This window comes from Salvelinus namaycush, chromosome 8, assembly GCF_016432855.1.
Source record: "Salvelinus namaycush isolate Seneca chromosome 8, SaNama_1.0, whole genome shotgun sequence".
In the NCBI taxonomy this organism is placed as follows: domain Eukaryota; kingdom Metazoa; phylum Chordata; class Actinopteri; order Salmoniformes; family Salmonidae; genus Salvelinus; species Salvelinus namaycush.
Window position 1 is genome coordinate 46,672,838 of NC_052314.1, and position 19,217 is coordinate 46,692,054.

At 40.2% G+C, this 19,217-nt stretch overlaps 1 long non-coding RNA gene across 1 annotated transcript in view; it reads left to right on the forward strand.

Annotated features, from left to right (window-relative positions):
• LOC120051942 overlaps nt 1-19,013 on the forward strand; it is a 41,078-nt gene extending 22,065 nt beyond the window's left edge. Inside the window, exons 3-4 of the long non-coding RNA XR_005477340.1 lie at nt 17,337-17,466; nt 17,565-19,013. This is a non-coding gene — a long non-coding RNA (uncharacterized LOC120051942). The remainder of the gene's footprint in view (nt 1-17,336; nt 17,467-17,564) is intronic.
• Nucleotides 19,014-19,217: the final 204 nt, after the last annotated feature.

The window sequence follows — 19,217 nt, forward strand, 5'->3', positions numbered from 1 at the left end:
ACCGGTCTAGCTTCTATTCCCTGAAAGCCTCAGTTTCATACCCATCACACATGATAAACTTCAGCTTCAAGTTAGGAAATCTGCCATTGATGTCCATTTGTTGACGTGTATTTCACAATTTTAATGACATGCAGAACCCCCCAACACATACAAAATTGGCAATGCCTTTCCTGAAGTCGGAATCGGTTGGGGTGAAACTGCCACTTCGGTTTGCGACATTACTACAACAAAGATATTACTTTAAGCTAAACAACCAACACTGTTGTACATCATTGCACGTACAATAGAACAGCTCCCGAGTGGCGCAGCATTCTAAGGCACTGCATCTCAGTGCTAGAAGCGTCACTACAGGCTCTGTTTCGATTCCAGGCTGTATCACAACCGGCCGTGATTGGGAGTCCCATAGGGCGGCGCACAATTGGCCAAGCGTTGTCAGGGTTAGGATTTGGCCGGGGTAGGCCGTCATTATAAATAAGAATTTGTTCTTAACTGACTTGCCTAGTTAAATTTAAGGTAAAAAAAACAAACAATAGAACAGCAGCATATTTACTACAATCTTTTTTTATTATGTCGCTGGATGCTCGTCTCCTTTTCATAAAAATTACAAAAACAATAACCAATGCGACCAGTGACGCTTTTTTACCTTTCGTAAATGCCCCTAGTAATGTCTCAGCTTTATAATAAAGTTGGATTGATTGATAAAGATCAGTGCTGTAAACTACTCAAGTAAAAATACTTTAAAGTACTACTTAAGTAGTTTTTTGGGGTATCTGTACTTTACTTCACAATTTATATTTTTGACTACTTTTACTTTTACTTCACTCCATTCCGAAAGAAAATTATGTACTTTTTACTCCGTACATTTTCCCTGACACCCAAAAAATACTCGTTACATTTTGAAGGCTTAGCAGGACAGGAATGGTCCAATTCACGCACTTATCAGGAGAACATCCCTGGTCATCCTACTGCTTCTGATCTGGTGGACTCACGAGTTGTGTTGAGTGTGTTGAGTGTTGGAGTGTCTCCCTGGCTATCAGTAAATTAAGAAAATCGGCCATATGGTTTGCTTAATATAAGGAATTTGAAATGATGTATGCTTTTACTTTTGATACTTAAGTATGAAAAGTAAATGTAATTGCTAAAATATACTTAAGTACATGTAAAACCAAATACTTTTAGTCAAGTAGTATTTTACAGGGTGACTTTCATTTTCTATTAAGGTATCGTTACTTTTACTCAAGTATGATAATTGGGTACTTTTTCCACCACTGATAAAGATACAGAGGCCTATCTACTAACCTGTCCTTATTTTCTACCAGTATTTATTAGTGAGAATTAATATATTGTCTGTTCTCTGTAAGGATGACCCACTGATTGCAGCTTGTTACCGTTCCGACACAGTGACAGCGGGAGGCGTGATGCCGGCCTGTATTCTGGGGCTTCAACTTTAACCCATTTGGAATGCCTCAACCTTAATAAACAAACACAACAAGTTGTTGAGTACTCCCCTACAAACACAAACACACACACACACACATTACACCTCTGCCTATCTGTGCGGATGAGATGTGGAAGACCGAGAAAGTGAAGTAGAGAATCTTAGACATGGTTAGGCTCACATGTTAACACTTTAGAACTGGACTGTGGGGGTTGGTTGTTAGAGGTGTGTATGGGTCAAGTTTGACTGAGTGTTGTGTTTTTTCCGAGACCTGAGAGAGAGAGAGCAAGATTTTTTTTTTTTTTTCACCGTTAGTGTTTCCGCACATCTTGCATGTTAGCTCCGAGGTTTGGTGTGCTTTCTGCTTCCCCCCACAAACCTATCCCCATATTCCTGCCATTATTGCCTTTGCAATCACCGTGTACACTCAGGGTCTTTCATGTCCATTGATTGTGTAGGGGGGCTCGGTTTTACAGGGGCCCTATAACAGACCAGTGCTGCCTCGCATTTTGAAGTACAATGTTTGCGGTCATGCAAGATTATGTCTATAAGGAAACCAGAGACCCTCCACCACACCACAACCCCTGCCCTTCCTCTCCCAGTCACCTCCCCCTGGAGAACAATACATGTATCTACTGTAGACACTGCCTGCATCCCAAATGGCACCCAATTTCCTATATAGTGCACTACTATAGTGCTCTATGGGCCTTGATCAAAAGTAGTGCACTATAAAGGGAATAGGGTGCCATTTGGGACGCAACTTCATCTGTATGCTCTGTAGCATTCATTATAGTAAAAACAGTATATTAGCATTCATTACAGTAACAACCGTATCTGTTGTGATTCACAGCACGTTCAACAGTCAAGCTTCCTTTTTCACGAGAGGGGGGGAGTGAGAGGTTTTATTTCCCTTCTCAGCAGCACCATTGATCTCTATCTCTTGTTGGTGTATATGGAATGTTCTAATGTTTTATGGTGTACTATGAACACTGGAATGGAAATTCAGTCAGCCTCACTGCAAAGGGAACTGTGTGTGTGTGTGTGTGTGTGTGTGTGTGTGTGTGCGTGTCTGAGTATAGCACTCTCGCATTGTGCTCCTACTCTTACCTGAGTGCTTTGTCACACTCTCTCCCTCTCACTCACACACACACAGACAGACACTCCGGTTGCAGCTTTCAATTTTTTTCATGTAACCTTTATTTAACTAGGCAAGTCAGTTAAAAACAAATTCTTATTTACAATGACAACCCACTGTTCCCAGGTAGGCCAACTGGGGCAGAACGACATTTTTACCTTGTCAGCTCGGGGATTCGATCCAGCAACCTTTCGATTACTGGCCCAACGTTCTAACCACTAGGCTACTTGCCGCCCCAGCTAGGGGAAGAGGATTCCCTGTGCTGTGTGTTTGGGTGGTGACGCAGCCAGGTAGGGGTTTTGGGCATGCCCTATTCATAAAAGCTGCCAGGCATGCAGGCTGAGTGGACTGACTAGCCGCCGAACCAACCCATTGGTTGCTCTGTGATGAGTATGCTCATCAGCATTAACACTAGACTTCCCACTTGTGGCTCAACAAACGCACACATGCAAGTGCATGCGGGTATGCACACACAACACACACACAATCACACACATGCACACTTCTTAACTGGAAGCAAGTGTGTACCTGTGAGGGCAGCAGAAGCACCTGGTAGTAGTAGCTAGGGTTGCAAAGGGTCAGAAACTTTCTGGTAAATTTCCGTAATTTTTCCAGAAATTTTCCATGGGAAGTTAAGCCCTGGAATTTGGGGAATTTTGCTTAAATTCATCAAAAAAGTTAGCTTATAACAGTGAACCTTTTTTGTGGGATACACATAAGGCAGGCAATTCTAGGTATTGTGGCAAACCTCTGCATGCACAGTGCATTCTTCCATCACATGTATAGCTGATTCTCAAGATCTTGCACACTAATGAGATCCTATTGAGCCCACACTACTATACTGTCTGAGCCAAGGACTACATGCTTTCTGGTAAGTTTTGATTACAATACTGGGTGAAGTGAATATATTTTACATGACATGATTTTTTGTTAACTAGTAAATAGTAGCCTACAACAGTGTGTTTAAATCATTTCTAACTTGTTAACAATTTCTGCTAGTTAGTTTTTGCTACCATGTGGGTTTTCGCTTGCTTGAGCCTGCTAACTGAGGAGTGTTAATTCACCTGTTTCCGTACATGTTTCATTTTAAAACATTTATCTTACAAAGGAGTTGTTTAATCTAACTGCTTAACTATTTATTTGTACATGGAATTGTATTAGTTTTTTTTTTTTTTTTTTTTTTTACAAATGTTTTTCTAATTGTGCCACAGGCACTATCTGATGTGTGGGGACATTTCACTGCAGCTAATGTAGAAGGAAAAGCTGTGTACATTTGCAAATACTGTGCCAAATCATATGTGAAGAATGCAACAAAGATGCAGAATCATCTGGCCAAGTGCATAAAGTTCCCTCAGCGCTCACAACAAGCAACCTCTGACAAAAGTCCATCTACTTCTATTCGAGGAGAAAATGATGAATCAGACACCTTATCGATAGCAACAGCTCATGGTCCTCCTGTCATCATGTTTGACAGTCTCCTGGAGTGATAGGAGTCTCCAAGAAATGGCCATATCACAGTCTGCCGATATGGACAGCCCCATCAAGAGGATCCTCCTGGATGATGTATTTTGGGAGAGAGTGGTAAGCAGCCTGAAACTCCTGAAACCTATAGCAGTAGCCATTGCACGGATTGAGGGAGACAGTGTCATCCTGTCTGGTGTTCAGACTCTGCTTGCAGATGTAAGAGAAGAAATCTGTACTGCCCTGCCCACTTCACTGTTGCTCCAATCAGAGGAAACTGCAGTTCTGAAATACATCAAAAAGTGTGAAGACTTCTGCCTGAAGCCCATACATGCCGCAGTATACATGTTGGACACCAAGTATGTTGGAAAGAGCATCCTGTCTGGTGCAGAGATCAACAAGGCCTATAGTGTTATCACTACCAGGTCTCGCCACCTTGGCCTGGATGAGGGCAAGGTTCTTGGCAGTCTGGCGAAGTACACTTCCAAGCAAGGGCTTTGGGATGGAGATGCAATATGGCAGTCGTGCCAACATATCTCATCAGCCACCTGGTGGAAGGGACTTTGTGGATCTGAGGCTCTTTCCCCTGTTGCCTCCATCATCCTCCAAATATAGCTGGTGCTTAACCTGTCTGGCTCTGGCGTTCCGCTAGCGGAACTCCTCCCACATTCCACTGAAAAGGCAGAGCGCGAAATTCAAAAGATATTTTTTAGAAATATTTAACTTTCACACATTAACAAGTCCAATACAGCAAATGAAAGATACACATCTTGTGAATCCAGTCAACATGTCCGATTTTTAAAATGTTTTACAGCGAAAACACCACATATTTATGTTAGCTCACCACCAAATACAAAAAAGGACAGACATTTTTCACAGCACAGGTAGCATGCACAAAGCCAACCTAACTAACCAAGAACCAACCAAACTAACCAAGAAACAACTTCATCAGATGACAGTCTTATAACATGTTATACAATAAATCTATGTTTTGTTCGAAAAATGTGCATATTTGAGGTATAAATCAGTTTTACATTGCAGCTACCATCACAGCTACCGTCAGAAATAGAACCGAAGCAGCCAGAGTAATTACAGACACCAACGTCAAATACCTAAATACTCATCATAAAACATTTCTGAAAAATCGATGGTGTACAGCAAATTAAAGACAAACATCTTGTGAATCCAGCCAATATTTCCGATTTTAAGTGTTTTACAGCGAAAACACAATATAGCATTATATTAGCTTACTACAATAGCCTACCACACTACCGCATTCATTCATCAAGGCACGTTAGCGATAGCAATAGGCACGTTAGCGATAGGGAATAAACCAGCAAAAGATATTAATTTTCACTAACCTTCATAAACCTTCATCAGATGACAGTCCTATAACATCAGGTTATACATACACTTATGTTTTGTTCGAAAATGTGCATATTTAGAGCTGAAATCAGTGGTTATACATTGTGCTAACGTAGCATATTTTTCCCAGAATGTGCAGATATTTTTATGACACCAACTATTCTGACCAAATAACTATTCATAAACGTTACTAGAAAATACATGTTGTATAGGAAATGATAGATACACTACTTCTTAATGCAATCGCCGTGTTAGAATTCTAAAAATAACTTCATTACGACATCCAGCTTAGGTATAGCGAGAGAGTGCCCAAACTCTGGGCGCAAACGACTATTTCACATGTTCGACAGATATATGAAATAGCATCATAAAATGGGTCCTACTTTTGATGATCTTTCATCAGAATGTTGTACAAGGGGTCCTTTGTCGGGAACAATCGTTGTTTGGATTTAGAATGTCCTCTTCTCCAGTCAATTAGCACGGAAAGCTAGCAAAGTGGCGCTAAGCTCTCCTTCCTGAACAAAGGCACACAACGCAACACGCCTAACGTCCCGAATAAATTTCAATAATCTAATAAAACTATATTGAAAAAACATACTTTACGATGATATTGTCAAATAAAATCAAAGCCGGAGATATTAGTCGTCCATAACGACAGCTTATCAGAAGGCAAATCCAGGTCCCTTCACGCGCTCTCCAGAAAACAGGAAACTGGTATGACGCACACGTCATGCCGAGAGCTATTATTCGACACCAGATCAAGTTACACACTCCATTTCTTCTCTCACTGCTTGTCGACATCTAGTGGAAGACGTATGAAGTGCATGTATTCTAATAAATATCAAGGACATTAACCTCTAATTCCTCCCAAACCCGGATCCGGGAGCACCCCCATCAGTAAAAAAGCTGACTAGCATAGCCTAGCATAGCGTCACAAGTAAATACTAGCATCTAAATATCATTAAATCACAAGTCCAAGACACCAGATGAAAGATACACATCTTGTGAATCCAGCCATCATTTCTGATTTTTAAAATGTTTTACAGGGAAGACACAATATGTAAATCTATTAGCTAACCACGTTAGCAAAAGACACCACTTTTCTTACTCCACCATTTTTTTACTGCATCAGTAGCTATCACAAATTCGACCAAATAAAGATATAAATAGCCACTAACCAAGAAACAACTTCATCAGATGACAGTCTGATAACATATTTATTGTATAGCATATGTTTGTTAGAAAATTTTTCATATTTCAGGTATAAATCATAGTTTACCATTGCAGCCACCATCACAACTCTCACCAAAGCGACTAGAATAACTACAGAGACCATCGTGTATTACCTATTTACTCATCATAAAACATTTCTTAAAAATACACAGCGTACAGCAAATGAAAGACACAGATCTTGTGAATCCAGCCAATATTTCAGATTTTCGAAGTGTTTTACAGCGAAAACACAATATAGCGTTATATTAGCTTACCACAATAGCAAACATCACAACAGCATTGATTCAAGCCAAAAATAGCGATAACGTATAAACCACCAAAATATATTAATTTTTTCACTAACCTTCTCAGAATTCTTCAGATGACAGTCCTATAACATCATATTACACAATGCATATAGAGTTTGTTCGAAAATGTGCATATTTAGCGGCACAAATCGTGGTTATACAATGTGATTAGTGGCCAAAACTTCAAGTAATCTGTCCGGCGCCATCTTGGAGAGGCACCTATTCTAATCGAAAACTATTCATAAACTTGACTAAAAAATACAAGTTGGACAGCAAATGAAAGACAAATTAGTTCTTAATGCAATCGCTGTTACATTTTTAAAATTAACGTTACTTCAGCATACAGCGTGCGCTAAAGCGAGACCGCACCGAAATTCATGGCGGAATTATTATTTGACATTTGTCAACATAAATACGAATTAACAACATAAAGATTGCTTACTATTTGCCGAGCTTCCATCAGAATCTTGGGCAAGGTGTCCTTTCTCCAGAACAATCGTCTTTTGGTTGAAAGATGTCCTCTTCTCATGTGGAAATAGCAGCTAACGATAGCCACCCACTGGAGAGGTGTCCAACTCGTGAAAGCGCATCACAAAGAAATCCAGGAAAATCGCAATAAACTGATATAAACTGCTATAAGTCGGTTTAAATTAACTACTTTATGATGTCTTTAACAACTATAACGAATAAAAACATGACCGGAGATACAGAACTGCTAAAACGAAAGCTTTGCAGGAGGCCATTGTGATGTCCCTGCTGCGCCAGGCGCCCCGTTGAAAAGAACGGTACTTCCGTTCCACGGTCTTATATAGGGCCCCAGATTGCGCAATCCACTCCATTCAAATTCTCCCCGCTTACTGACATCTAGAGGAAGGCGTATGCAGTGCATGTAGCCCGATGGCTTACATGGGGACTTATAAACTGACCTCAGAACAGGGACCTCGATTTCTGAAATCTCACTCCCTGACAGGAAATGTGCTGCAGAATGAGTTCTGTTTCACTCAGAGAAATAATTCAAACGGTTTTAGAAACTAGAGAGTGTTTTCTATCCAATAGTAATAATAATATGCATATTGTACGAGCAAGAATTGAGTACGAGGCCGTTTAAATTGGGCACGATTTTCCCCCAAAGTGAAAACAGCGCCCTCTGTCCTCAACGGGTTAAGCAACAGACTTCCCACCATGAGCAGAGTGTGGCTGCACCACATAAAGCTTTACATTACCACCCCCCCCCCCCCCCCCCCCCCCTCTAATATTGCTCAACATATGGAACATGACTGCCTTCTAGCTATAGAGAAGAAAGAGATGCATGAAAAAAAAATACGATGAAAGTAGAACTTCATCTTTTGTAGAGTGTTGATGAGATATGACAGTGGTTCCATGCCCTCTACCCTCCCTTGATCCTCGCTTAGGAGGCCATGGATCTGGCGCTTTTACAATAAAGATCCCTTCCTTTCCTTCTGCTTCTCGTCCACCCCGCCGCCTCATTCTCCTCCTCATCTCATTTAACATTTACATTTTAGTCATAAGACAGACGCTCTTATCCAGAGCGACTTATCTCCCTTTCTTTTCCTTTCCCCACCGGGGACCAAAGCCTCCGCATTTGTTTTAGATGGTTTTGTACAAAGAGATCTTATCCGAGCTGAGCAACCAGTAACCGTTAATAGGATAACGTATATAATTTAGTCAGCTCACATCCATGACTTCACTTGTACATATCCATTTGACTTGTTTGGAGATGAAATATTGCAATTATTGATTGCCACCTGCAGAAATCAGTGATTCAGACAGCTTTTTGGGCACATTCTTACAAATCTGTGACTAATCTTTATATCTGCACAGCTGGCTCATTTGGTTGTGTATTCTACATCACTATGAAGATTTTAAGATATTATTGGGTATACAAAAATTATATTTCATACAGGTATGGTAATGTGAAATTTATCTAAGACCCTAAGAGTAAAAAAAAATATGATTTTTTTACTTTTATTTAACTAGGCAAGTCATTTAAGAACAAATTCTCATTTACAATGACAGCCTACGCCGGCGCAACCCTAACCAGGACGACGCTGGGCCAATTGTACGCCGCACCTACGGGACGCACCTATGATACAGCCCGGGATCGAACCAGGTTCTGTAGTGATGCCACTAGCACTGGGATGGAGTGCCTTAGACCGCTGCGCCACTCAGGAGACCAAAAGTTGTTTGGTGGCCATATTGAAAAAAGGCTTATGTGAGGCTTAATACAGTTGAAGTCGGGAGTTGACATACATACACCTTAGCCAAATACATTTAAACTCCGTTTTTCACAATTCCTAACATTTAATCCTAGTAAAAATCCATTGTCTTAGGTCAGTAAAGGATCACCATTTTATTTTAAGAATGTTAAATGTCAGAATAATAGTAGAGAGAATGATTTATTTCAGCTTTCATCACTTTCTCAGTGGGTCAGAAGTTTACATAGTATTTGGTAGCATTGACTTTAAATTGTTTAACTTGGGTCAAACGTTTCGGGTAGCCTTCCACAAGCTTCCTACAATAAGTTGGGTGAATTTTGGCCCATTCCTCCTGACAGAGCTGGTGTAACTGAGTCAGGTTTGTAGGCCTCGTTGCTCGCAAAGGCTTTTTCAGTTCTGCCCACAAATGTTCTATGGGATTGAGGTCAGGGCTTTGTGATGGCCACTCCAATATCTTAACTTTGTTGTCCTTAAGCCATTTTGCCACAACTTTGGAAGAATGCTTGGGGTCATTGTCCAATTGGAAGACTCGTTTGCGTCCAAGCTTTAACTTCCTGACTGATGTCTTGAGATATTGCTTCAATATATCCACATAATTCTTCTCCCTCATGAAGCCATCTAGTTTGTGAAGTGCACTAGTCCTTCCTGCAGCAATGCACCCCCACAACATGATGCTGCCACCCCCGTGCTTCACGGTTGGGATGGTGTTCTTCAGCTTGCAAGGCTCCCCCTTTTTCCTCCAAACATAACGATGGTCATTATGGCCGAACAGTTCTATTTTTGTTTCATCAGACCAGAGGACATTTCTCCAAAAAGTACGATCTTTGTCCCCATGTGCAGTTGCAAACCGTAGTCTGGCTTTTTTATGGTGGTTTTGGAGCAGTGGCTTCTTCCTTGCTGAGCGGACTTTCAGGTTATGTCAATATAGGACTCGTTTTACTGTGGATATAGATACTTTTGTACCTGTTTCCTCCAGCATCTTCACAAGGTCCTTTGCTGTTGTTCTGGGATTGATTTGCACTTTTCGCACCAAAGTACTTTCATCTCTAGGAGACCGAACGTGTGTCCTTCCTGATTGGTATGATGGCTGCGTGGTCACATGGTGTTTATGCTTGCGTACTATTGTTTGTACAGATGAACGTGGTACCTTCAGGCATTTGGAAATTGCTTCCAAGGATGAACCAGACTTGTGGAGGTCTACAATTTTTTCTCTGAGGTCATGGCTGAGTTCTTTTGATTTTCCCATGATGCCAAGCAAAGAGGCACTGAGTTTGAAGGTAGGCCTTGAAATACATCCACAGGTACACCTCCAATTGACTCAAATTATGTCAATTAGCCTATCAGAAGCTTCTAAAGCAATGCCATAATTTTCTGGAATTTGTGTCTGTAAACTTCTGACCCACTGGAATTGTGATACAGTGAATTTTAAGTGAAATAATCTGTCTGTAAATAATTGTTTGTAAAATTACTTGTGTCATGCACAAAGTAGATGTCCTAACCGACTTGCCAAACTATAGTTTGTTAACAAGAAATTTGTGGAGTGGTTGAAAACAAGTTTTAATGACTCCAACCTAAGTGTATGTAAACTTCTGACTTCAACTGTACGTGAATCTTGTGATGGCCCTGTATCTATAAATCTTTTTAAAACCCTGTTCTAGCTGTGTGTGTGAAATGTGGTACAATCCAAAAACATATCTGCCCCACTACATAGAATTCTGTGGCTAAGCTTCAAGCATTCTAATGTTAATAGTACCATATGGCCTATTTTTAAACACTAGTTGTAGCTGGTGCTTGCAAAGTTGGTTATATTATATATAATTTGAAAGTTAATTTCATGACCTTTCAGAACCACTTGTCAAACAAAGATTAACGTATCGGGGTTTCCTTTTTTTAAGCGATTTATACAGGCAATTCTTTATGTTAGCTAGAGGTCAAAGGTCAAGGTTCTGTTGACTTGAACATTCCAGCAATGTTGAATTGCTAGCTGTGAATGTAAGCTTGCCATTGATATATTAGAGGGTATACAGTGCATTTGGAAAGTATTCAAACAGATTTCTCAAAATGTTTGCACATGTATAAAAAAAATGATCACAAATACCTTATTTAGACCTTTTACTATGAGACTTGAAATTGAGCTCAGGTGCATCCTATTTCCATTGATCATCCTTGAGATGTACCTACAACTTTATTGGTGTGGTAAACTCAATTGATTTGGAAAGGCACAAACCTGTCTAAATAAGGTCCCACAGTTGACAGTGCATGTCAGAGCAAAAACCAAGCCATGAGGTTGAAGGAATTGACCGTAGAGCTCCGAGACAGGATTGTGGCGAGGCACAGATCTGGAGAAGGGTACCAAAAAATGTCTGCAGCATTGAAGGTCCCCAAGAATAGTGGCCTCCATCATTCTTAAATGGAAGAAGTTTGGAACCGCCAAGACTCTTCCTATAGAGCTGTCCCCCTGGCCAAACGGAGCAATTGGGAGAGAAGGGCCTTGGTCAGGGAAGTGACCAAGAACCCAATGGTCATTCTGACTGAGCTCCAAGTTCCTCTGTGGAGATGGGAGAACCTTCCAGAAGGACAACTATCTCTGCAGCACTCCACCAATCAGACCCTTATGATAAAGTGGCCAGACAGAAGCCACTGCTCAGTAAAAGGCACATGACAGCCTACTTGGAGTTTGCCAAAAGGCACCTGAAGGACTCTCAGGTCATGAGAAACAAGATTCTCTGGTCTGTTGAAACTAATATTGAACTCTTTGGCCTGAATAGCATGTAAAAATATATATTACAAACTGATTTGTTTATTATTTTTTAGGACATGGAAAACTTGGAAAATTACCCTTTTTTGTGTGTATTTGTGGTACAATGCATAATGTCTAATCAAATAATAATTATGAAATAGATAAGTACATATCCTAATCTCAGTGATCCAAGAGGAAATTTCTTGAAAAATGACACTTGAGAATGTTTGGGTCAAATGTCAGTTTCGCTAGAATGATCCATGCGTATTAGAGCGAGGTTTAGGTGCCCTGTTCAAAGACCATTCCATTAAGCAATAACCAAAGAGAGGGAGCGCTACACGGTAAGACAGAGTACAATATTGGAGTGAGAGGAATATAGAGCTACTCAATCAAGAGACAGACCAATGCTATATATAGAGGGAGAGAGCTGTAGAGTAAGACACACAGAGAGAATGCAATTAAGCAGGAGAGAAAACAAAAAAATTATTAATCAAGTCAGATCAGCAGCCAGAAAATGTATGAAAATTGTGCCTCAGTAATACTTAGTAGGCTGATTCCCTGCCTAATTCTCTGCAATAAATCCCAGCATAGTAATTGAGAGGAGCAAGAAATGTGCACAGAAGAGAGACATGTAAAGGCTAGGGATTATTGAAATAAAAAAATTGAGATAAACAAACAATAGCCAGAAAGGCTATTGTAGGAAAATAAGTGGTAGTGAAAGGAGAGTGCAAAAAGAGAGAATAACGGAGATATTGACGAGAAAGGGGAAAGAAGGAGTGAAGGTATAAGACGACATGGGGCAGTTATCCAGTATAGCTGAAGTCCTCCATAGTCCATTGGCTTTGTGCAGCTAGCCTAGACGACAGCTATCTGTTATGCTAATGCTAGTAGACCTACACACAGCCAACGCAGGCTAGCAAGCTAGCTGAAAAAGAAATTTCTGGGTCATTCTACAGAAGTGGTTCAAATTACAAATTTGTATCCTATTTTTCCTAAACATTCAGCGACCATGTGTTACAACGTACAGTATGTCAGATAGACATCAAATACTCACACACTTTGTATTGCATATTTTAATTGAATTCCTTACTAGGCAGTAAATTTGACACTACTCAAACATAGTGAAAAAGTTGCAATAAAGGGAGAACCACTAACCCTAACCACACTATTGATTATTTTGATAGTTATAAAGTCAGTCTCGTCTGTAACTGAACATTTCAAGATGATAGGAAAAAATGGTATGTCACAGAATGAAGAGTACTGCAATAGTTTTCTGTGGGTTGAGTTTATTTGATTCCTGCCCACAGCTGGCAGCACCCAAGTAATCATCAATTCGGAGCGCAGCTGCATGCAACCAGATATTAATACCCATGGTCAATTTGGTTAGACACTTGATATCCCTATGGGGCTAGTTAGGGACAATCAGTATTACACCATGTACATAGGACAAGGTCAATAGCTCAATTTCTATAACTTAACTCAAACCAACTCTTAAGTTTAGAAATTCATATAAAATATATAGAAAGAATTTAATGAGGCAACTAAAAGATGTGCAACATGAAAATATCGTCCCATTTACAGGCTAGCTAACATTACCTAGTGTGGCAGGCTAGATAACGTTTTAGCTAGTGCTAGCTACCTCATTACAACTTAGTTAGGTCGTAACTCATACAAGTGTATTGTCCAGATACTGCTGGTTATGTAACATTATCATTTGATAATACTAGTGGGGTAGGCTAGCTAGCAACAGGATAGCTAATGTTGGCTAGATTTATTTTTTACATTACCTAGTGTGGCAGGCTAGCTAACGTTTTAGCTAATGTTAGCGTAGCTAATGCTAGCTACCTCATTACAACTTAGTTAGGTCGTAACTCAACCAGCAGTATCTGGGCAATACACTTGTATATATAACATTATCATTTGATAATACTAGTGAGGTAGGCTAGCTAGCTACAGGATAGCTAATGTTGGCTAGATTTATTTTTAAAACTTTTATTTAACTAGGCAAGTCAGTTAAGAACAAATTATTATTTTCAATAACGGCCTATGAACAGTGGGTTAACTGCCTTGTTCAGGGGCAGAATTACCGATTTTTTTTTTACGGGGATTTGATCTTGCAACCTTCCGGTTACTAGTCCAACACTCTAACCACTAAGCTATCTGCCGCCCCTACCTGTCGCCGTTAGATAGCTAATGTTAGTGCGTTGACTTTTCAACTGTGCCTTATTTTGAAATCTGAGCATATGCACCTGCAATTCTACATCACAAGCATTGTAACTGCAGTAGCTTCATCTGGGTGATACATAAGTTTCCTGCCACCGCACTGTGAATCACGGCAGATTGAAGCTTGTGATTGGTTTAGTAAGGGTTCAGGACCAAGGCGATTGGAAGCACGTTTGCAAAGAAATGCCCCTCGCGATGAGAGTGTAGTCGGCAGCCATGGCAGACTAGTGTCGTGTCTGTGACTATCAGTAAATGTGAAGACTCTTATTTTATCAAATCAATTCTCTCTTTATTATTACGTGATTAAACTAATCATGTTAACTTTAACTAGGAAGTCGGGCACCACAGGAAAATGTTTAGAGTCTCTCTTTCCCGAATCGACTCTTCAGGTATTTTCATATCTTATCGAGTACAGTCTTGTATTAAGGTATTATTATTATTATTACCTCATCAGTTCTCATTACTGAGCAAACCCTTGGATATCTACACGAACCCTAGCCTAACTCATGAATCAACGATATACAAATTGGCGTAATTATTTATTTCCTAACCAGCTAATCAAATCACAGAAATAAATAAATAAACAATATAGTTATTGGCTACTAACACAATGCATTGATAAGTCCCTAGTGGGCTAAACCGGTATAAGGGATTGGTAGACAATGGCAAGGGGTGGGGACAGATAAAAAGCGGGAAAGACCAAATGGATTTACTACACACAGTTGATAATTATATTAATTGAAATGCTAATCCTTTGCATATGAACGGCCACTCATTCAAAAATAATAGCAACGTATATATTTACGCTCATATGTCTTTGTTGTCTTCTCTGTTGGAATCGCCGGTCCGTCTGCTTGTCAGTTCATCAGAGAGTCAGTTCATCAGAGAGTCTCTGGTTAACTTCCCCAGAAGTCACAATGTCTTCCGTAGTTTCCGCTTTCTCAGCGGCTCTGTATAGTGCCTGTTGTAATGGTTACGCCCGGCGTACAGATGGTAATTGCATAGGACAGATGCTTCCGCGGTTGTCGGTATTCTCATACAAGACTTATGTAATTTCCAGCTGCAAACTAGTAATTCTACGTCTAGGATTTGCTCTTATTCTGTAGTGATCGATAGTCTAGTCTCAGAGTTGAGCCGTGTAGCCAACACTACACGCTGTCTGGTCTCCTGGCCTATAGAGTTGTAGTTCTTAACCATTTCACATGTAGCATCAGCTGCATGTTTTCTAGTCTTCTTAACCATTCGTGACGTCCGGCTTACCGTGTGTCTCTTTGGCATGAATTGTAAATTTCATCACGGGTGGTTTTATACTCTGGAGTAGAAAAGGGCAGTTCCATGATGCCTGATGTACTGTCTGGCTCACGGGGGTGTGCCCATTGACTAGTTAAACTTTATATGAAAATCCATACCCTCGTTTAGAAGGTTAACATCACATTACATATTTTCACAAATAGTTTCATATTTACTCATTCATTTTATCCAACGTCTAGATGTAAATCTGATAATTGAAAAGTGTACACAAACAGAGATACAGTAATGTGGGTCTCCTGTCTTTCATGAGGTCACCAAATGAAACAACTTCGTCATGACTGTCCCTTAGGTGTCCACGGACCACTCCCACATTGTCAAAAATATGAATTATTCAAACTTTTGATGTCCAAGGGTCTCTCTGTGTTCCACAGTTTACATTCCAACCTCGAGCACTACAGAGCATAAGAGGCAGCGTATTGTATGACCGTCATAAAACAGCAGACTACCCAAGCGGACCCACTGTAACATGATCCTTGAGATCATCACAGGATGGTTATGACACTTGGCAGGCATGTTTGTTCTATGTTGAACTAAGTTTATGAACAACATTTTCAAAAGAGCAGCATGGCAACTTGTAGCGCTGTTTTGTACAAAACAATTTGCTGTCACTCTTGTCGCAGAATGATTCCTTTTGTCAGCATGTGATACTAGTGATTTAATCCACCACTTGCATGAGCTCTGATCCATAAGCTACATTATTCACCTAAGTTGGTCATAAGCAATTTAGCACTAGGTTTATTAGGCTGTAACATTGATAAGGCAGCATTCATCAGGAATTTCTGTAGGAGGATCTTATTTGTCTAACTATGAACAGGATTTTGCCCAAACAGATTTTTTACCCAAATGTATAACTGATTTTAGTGGGGGACAATACATTAAAATATAATTTGGGTTGGATGTAAGTACAGATTTATGTCATGTCTTCAAGAGATTGTATTATCTGTTTTAATTTAATTGGGATTTCACAATAGCTGATGTACAATACCAGTCAAAAGTTTGGACACACCTACTCATTCAAGGGTTTTTCTTTAGCTTTACAATTTTTGTATTTATTGTAGAATAATAGTGAAGACATCAAAACTGTGAAATAACACATATGGAATCATGTAGTAACCATTAAAGTGTTAAACAAATCAAAATATATTTGAGCTTCTTCAAAATAGCCACCCTTTGCCTTGACAGCTTTGCACATTCTTGGCACTCTCTCAACCAGCTTCATGAGGAATGCTTTTCCAACCGTCTTGAAAGAGTTGCCACTTATGCTGAGCACTTGTTGGCTGCTTTTCCTTCACTCTGCGGTCCAACTCATCCCAAAAATCTCAAATTTGGACTCATCAGACCAAAGGACAGATTTCCACAGGTCTAATGTCCATTGCTCTTGTTTCTTGGCCCAATCAAGCCTCTTCTTCATATTGGTGTCCTTTAGTAGTGGTTTCTTTGCAGCAATTCGACCATGAAGGCCTGATTCACGCAGTCTCCTCTGAACATTTGCTGTTGAGATGTGTCTGTTACTTGAACTTTGAATCATTTATTTGGGCTGCAATCTGAGGTGCAGTTAACTCTCATTCACTTATCCTCTGCAGCAGAGGTAACTCTGGGTTTTCCTTTCCTGTGGCAGAAAATTGCAGAAAATGAGCTTCAAAACTGAAATGAAATGTTCAGTTAGCAGTCGAACATACAACACACAGTAGAGAACACAAGCATGGGGACCCTTGCATTTTTTGTCCCAATTCACTTTCATAACCTAGCAAGGTGGAAGCAGCCTGATCGCTCTGTTTACCATTCTATCATGATATCTGAAGTGAAATAGAAAGGTGAATGCATTGATTAGGTTAGTTCCACCATGCTAATCATAACCACCATTTATAATGTAATCAGTGCTCTGTGTTTGTGTGTTACCAACCAGTATCTTTGATGAAGGGCCAGGAGTTGATCTACACTGCCATGCTCATCAATGGGGCGCTGGCAAAGACCTTACCTCCAGCCTCACCTCTTGCCCGCTCACCAACGGTCGTCGACGGGGGGACCAGATTTTGGTAGGTTTAGTCTGAACTGTTCAAACTGTTTGTTTGTCAGATATCACCTATCCTAACTGCCATGGGTAATAGAAAAGTGACTGTGTATGTGTTCACAGATGCATCTATGGAGCCAGCACTTGGAGACTTGCAAGATGATGTGATAACGTCCAGACTGACAGGCGGTCTTGATACTGATGTCTCTAAATGGAGAGTCCTGGCACCCGGCATAAACATTTTACTAGACACAACTTACTTGTATTGTCTTTTTGGATTTTTGAGCTACCCAAGTTCCCAACAGCATTTGGCAATTACACTGCTACAGTTAGGCCCTAATGCTTAGGCTACACACGAATGCCAGATAAAAATAATGAAAGAAAAACCTCAATGTAGCCTATATGAATTGCACAAGACTTATACATTTATGGATTTTTAATTGTTTTATTTTTATTCAACCCGCCTGACACCCACCTGTCCTTCATCCACACAATATTTCATGACCTTAAACCCGCCCGCCCGCAGGTATTATAAATCAACAGGCGTCCAAATTGACCGTGAGAAAAAATAATCCCATTGGAAAAAAAGTTATTTTTATTCACTGATGGAAATACCAGTCGATGGAAATACATTTGACTGTCAAACTTATCGGTCTATAGGTCCATTTGCATAATTTTGTGGAATTAGATTGGCGCCTGTGTATTTTCATTAGTCTTCATGTATCTTATTTATCACACATGCATAACATACAGAGAGAGCCTATTTTGAGCAGAATATAACCTCAGACAGCGCTAGAGATGCTGCTGCAGCTCCTCAGCTCATTGCTGCTAGAGTGAAACGTGTTTTATAAGCCCAGTCATTGTGCAACAATTCTAAATAAAAACACATTTTAATTTCTCAATTGGTAATTGAAGCACACCTCCCATTTGCCATCTAATTGCATAGGCAACGGTAGGCAGGCTATCAGCGTGTCTCCCACCACTTTGCAATGTGAGCTGGAGGCAGTAGGCTATGCATTTTGAAAACATATACTTAATTGTTTGAAACCTGAACGTTTTACTTCATATTATGAGGCATGTCTTACCTTGCTTCAGTGTATCGGCAAAATCCGACCATAGAAACATGGAGGCAATTATTTTTTAAAGACTTCATATCTATACCATTGAAACCAGCATTTCTCTCCTGTTCTTTTTTCCATTGTCCAGAAGCCAAAGGCACAATCCTAGTCATATTAGCAACCCATCATAGTTGTTGCATCTTTAGATTCCCCCTCTTTCTACGTTTCTAACGGAGAAACTCATCTCTGTCACATATGGAACCGCTCGCATCAGGTGAGCTGTTTAGAATGGTGTTTTCCCGCAAATTGCATTTTGCCAAATGTTCGAAAATTGCGTTTTATTCGCTGCTTCATTACAGAAGTTACATGTTCTGTTAAGATTAATTACCATCATCTAAATGTCATTCTGAGCACCGTCGGAGGACGCCCTAATGGGTTACCCACGCAACGAATATGGGTTCGGTAAATTTCTCAAATTAATGGTCAATTAAAATCTTTCTGGTCACATAGTCCGGCGCCAGACAACCCTGGTGTGTGTGTGTGTGTGTGTGTGTGTGTGTGTGTGTGTGTGTGTGTGTGTGTGTGTGTGTGTGTGTGTGTGTGTGTGTGTGTGTGTGTGTGTGTGTGTGTGTGTGTGTGTGTGTGTGTGTGTGTGTGTGTGTGTGTGTGTGTGTGTGTCTCCCAGTATACAGTTGAAGTCGGAAGTTTACATACACCT